A 4,807-nucleotide genomic window follows, 5' to 3' on the forward strand; every position below is an offset into this window, starting at 1 on the left:
GAATATAAAGATTTCAGCAACAGAGAGACAGAAGCACATATCTGTGCTGCATTCATGGAAATGTCAGGAACGGCCACAGTGGATGGTAAGCCATTACAAACAAGGATGATAACAGTACATGAATACATGTACAATAGCAATACACAATAACTATACACAGGTATAAATAAGCACCATATGGTAAGCCATCGATGTGAGAAAATTTGATTTTATAGCCATGACGTCATGAACGTCCATACGTCCGCCCCTTCATGTATGCCAATGTGACCAGTATACGTAACCATATCACGGGCTCAACTTTAGAGCTCATCCAGGAGGCAATACTCCAATTGACACTGTAACTAGTTTACAGCATACATCTTTGATATTGGACATCAATGTTATGGTCAATAGACCATATTTGTATTCTCAGTATTGGACTGGAACTAGCTTGCAATGGAGGCTAATGCGGGGAATCTTTTCAAATGCAAATACTTTCTAATATATTCCCCTGCATTAGCCTCCATTGCAAGCTAGTTCCAGTCCAATACCGAGAATACAAATATGGTCTATTGACACCTGTCCAAACAACGTATCTGCTGACCAGTATCATGTGACCATATCGCGGGCTCAAGTAAGACCTTACTGAGGTCAGCTGTTTTTTTTAAGTTGACCGCTGACCCAGGACTGCTTGTTGATTGGACACTCAGACACTCAAACTCACTCCTGAACGAGGCTTAATTTTCCGTGCTCTTTCTGTGGCTCGACGCGGCTACACAGCCATGGTATGACAGCAAAGCTCTTGACAGTCGTTGCTTTTCATGTTCAGGTACGGTTTGGAAAATATATGTTTCTTGCATTTTCTGCTGGTTTCAATCCAGGTTTAACATAATATAGCTGTAGTTATTCAAGTCAAGCATTGGAGGGATATAAACTTAAAGCTGAGTGTTTATTTTTAATTTGTTTAGGGCTGCTTTTGCTCTGAATTGCAGTTTTTGGTATGTCTTAAGATTTTTAATTTCGAATTTACTAAGGTTGCAAGATATCAGGAGAGAAAGAAAACGAGAACAACAAAACGGTACACCAGTTAGCTTAACGTTGGTGGAAAAAGTTACTCCACAAATTCTTTTCTTGGACACTAAATCGTTTGTTATTTCTACAGATGAGTTATTTCAAGTGGATGCATATTTCTAAAACGATGTTTAGTCGTTTTTTCCTTTGTTCAGGAATGAAACTCGAATTCTTATTGTTAACTGGAATTAAATAACAATCATCTGTACTCTTTTTGGACAGAAATAATCCAAGTGCTTAACTGGTGAATTTGACAGTAGATTTTGCTGGAAAAACCGATATCACACTCATCCCTTCGTGATTCATGCGATCAGTCGGTTTTTCAGGTGAAATTAAGCGTGGAATTCACTAGTTAGGCAGCGAAGAAAATGACATAATTAAGTAATATCCGGGAAAACCAAAAGGCGGATAGTTACAAAGCCTTTATTTTCACTAATCCTACAGCCAGTAAAAATAAACAAGCCGGGAGCTGTGCTTGTAGGGTTGGATAAATCTATATATTATCAGTTTGTATAAGACTGTTATACATGTTCACCTGACACAAAATTTAAGTGGTGGGGTGGGTGAGGGTAAATGAAAAGGAACAATGTATACGACTGTACTGAAGCATAAGTGGAGCTAGTTTATTGTGCGACTGATGACATATTTATTTATACGTTTTGAGTAATGCATGTAAAGCTAATGGTATCCTTACATTTACTGTTGTTAGTTCTCAGTTTTGCTGCTCTAATTTGAGATTCTGTTTTTTAGTTATAAGATAAGCCCCAATACATCATGCCAGACCTTGAGTATGTACCAGAGACCACAGCACAAAAATGGTTGCTAGACATGTGTGAGCAGCTTGTGGAGAAGTTTGTTTTTCATGTAACTGATGTCCAGGCAATTGTGGAGCAAACACAGAATTTTCAGTTGTGTAGTGGAGGTCCTTTTGCTTGCACAAACGTCAGCTACTCTGAGGAATTTGTGTACCATTCAGGGAGAGTGAGGTAAAGTTATACATTACTAACATCAACAGTGCTCACTACAGTCTCAATGGCTAAAATATGTATTCATGTTACTGTAACATACACACTGCTTTGTGGTGTATTTTAAACTCACTGGTTATACATTTAAATGTAACTATCCCTTGACCTAGGAACCCTACACACTTTTATTGCTTTACGTTGCAGACAAAGAATCTTATAGGAATGAGGATGTTTATATGGTCAAACTGCCACAACCTCGGACCAATATTCCCCAGTATGGCCCTCGCGCTCGGTTAGTAAGAAGTTAGTAATCTCCTGTAGGCATGAAGTTGGCTGCCATGGAAGAAACTTCAATATCACAAGTGGGGAGAGAGATGAATATGGATATTTCTACTGCCTGGCTGGCTGTGGAATGTTTTCAGCACAAAGCCTCAAGAAAGAGGTAATTTTGTTCAGTAGTAGACAAAATATCTAACTGATATGTAGTTTAAATTGTCTTATCATGCTGGTAATAATAACTAACAATGGCTTAGCTTTTGATTAACCAGAATGAATGGTCATGTGATGTAAATTTGATTGCATAACCATGAACTACCATTGTGCCAGATTAGCATTTGGCCTTTTCATGGCTGATATTAACAATGCCATAAAAGAAGGAGATGGCACGCGCCTGGTTGATTCCTACAAGTTAGCTTTTCTTTTTTTCCACCATTATGGTCACCCAAAATATGCCTCTGTTGTGCTTCTGCATTTAGTTTAACTGAAAGCTTTTCTACCAGAATTTGAAGCATTGGATCTTGACCACAACTTTCACAATGAACATGGTGGCAGTGGCTGCAATATTTCCCTTGATCTGAGGAAGGAACAAGACCACCATACCATAAAGCCAATGTGGAAGTCACTTGGATCAAATCTCAATGAAGAGAATGCTGCTCGCATTTCACATTCTCTTGAAGGGTTAAAAGGTGCACTTCACTCAGTGGATAGGGACTGTGAGGTCCACAGTAAAAAGGGGTATAGGTCACAAAAATCCCCAGACGAAACAGTAGAGTATATTGTGAAAGATTTGAACCAGGATAGTGTTTTTCATTTAAGAAAAGGAAGGGACTGTTATCCTTCATTTGAAAACTTTCCAGTTAACCTGCTCAGTACCTTGGACTACAGGGAAACTTCACAGCTGAATGTCAGAGAAAATTTAACTATGGGCTTCAATTTATGAGCCAGGTTAAAACTCCAGGCTTCAGTTATACAGGGTTCGTACACTTCAAGGGCCAAATTTTCCCTTTTCAAGGATCTCTTTTATTTATGTCGAAGAATTTACCCATGGAAATAATCTGACAGTACAATTCTTGCTCATTTACCAAAATGTACATGCATGAAAACAATGCAAAGGCACTGGTAACCATTCTCGACCCCACAGCTCATCGCCTTGTATGACACAACTTGAGTGGCTGATTATTTTACTGAAGTTTTCCAAGATGAAAAATGCGAGTCAAAAAAAATTCAAGGACTTTCAAGGACCAGAAATGAAGAGCAGAGGTTTTCAGGAACTTTCAAGGCCTTGAATATGTACTCTTATAACTTGGAAATAAACTTACATGTAAGCTGCAAATGTACTGTGGCATGCATGTTAATTTGTGAAGTTTTGTTACATTGCCTGCAAATCAAATGTCAGATTTTGCAGAGCATTTAGAAAGGCTGAATAAAGTTCAAGAAATTCAGAAAATTCCAGCTTGAAAATAAACCCATATATAATTTGTTACTAAACATGAGAAATATGCAATTAGTCTTTTACAAAGTGAAGCATTCTCTACCTTACACTACAAGATAGCCATACAGATTTAACTTGTGAGATATGGCAACTACAGTAGGTACAAAATGGCTTGGTCTGATAATTGCTTGCAAAACTGAACGTAACTGTGCCAACACTTCACGTGATTCCCTAGAAATAACACTTGTCGTAGATTTCCAATGAAACTTTGCAGTGTTATAATATGTCAAGGGATGACAAAATGTAATAAAAAGGGGGTCCCCGTGCTCGTTTCCATGGCATGATGCTGATGAATGTGGCTATTTTGACACCCTCAAAGTTGGACAAATTTAGCTTGATTTTAAAATGTAGTCCAACATATAACCTGGAGCATGGTGTCATTCTTTGATTAATTCAAGTACATACCTTAAATTTATTTGAATGCCTTTGTGAGTACCTAACACTCCAAAATAGATTTATCTTTGTGTAACCTGTTCGACTTGTAATGGCTCCTTCTGTAAAATTTATGAATTTGCCAAAAAAAACTGGCTATACAGCAAGTACCCCACTGTCCTCGTTCAGCAGAAAATACCCATTGCTTGACGGATTAGGCCTTGGTGTTGATGGAATCCCCCATTTTATCATTGTGCCTACACTACTGCGCGCCAATGACGCAAGAAATTATGTGCAGTGGGGTGCACAATGCAAAACCAGGAATCACCTTAAGTAATGCAGAAGAAGGTTTTAAGCAAACATATCTTGAGCAATGGCAATTTTGCATTCAAGATTTAGGTGCCTAGCAAGTAATGTCTGCTCAAAATGTCCGGTCCTCCAGTTCATTGTCACATGAGTCAGAACTGATAAATCAAAATTACCCACAAAACATGAGGTAAAGGTTCCTCAAACAAGTTTTGTCGTCCTAATAATGCAACCAAATCATCCAGTCCACATATATCGTGAAACATTTCTGCAAAAGTTCAAGAACTGCAATGGCAATGTTTAAGTAAAAAACTGGACTTGTTTTACCGATCAAATCTTGTAA

At 38.2% G+C, this 4,807-nt stretch overlaps 1 pseudogene; it reads left to right on the forward strand.

Annotated features, from left to right (window-relative positions):
• The first annotated feature begins 1,824 nt into the window (after nucleotides 1-1,824).
• Nucleotides 1,825-4,807, forward strand: part of LOC137968723 (uncharacterized) — an 8,676-nt pseudogene continuing 5,693 nt past the window's right edge.

The sequence above is a fragment of the Montipora foliosa genome, chromosome 8, assembly GCF_036669935.1.
Source record: "Montipora foliosa isolate CH-2021 chromosome 8, ASM3666993v2, whole genome shotgun sequence".
NCBI lineage: Eukaryota > Metazoa > Cnidaria > Anthozoa > Scleractinia > Acroporidae > Montipora > Montipora foliosa.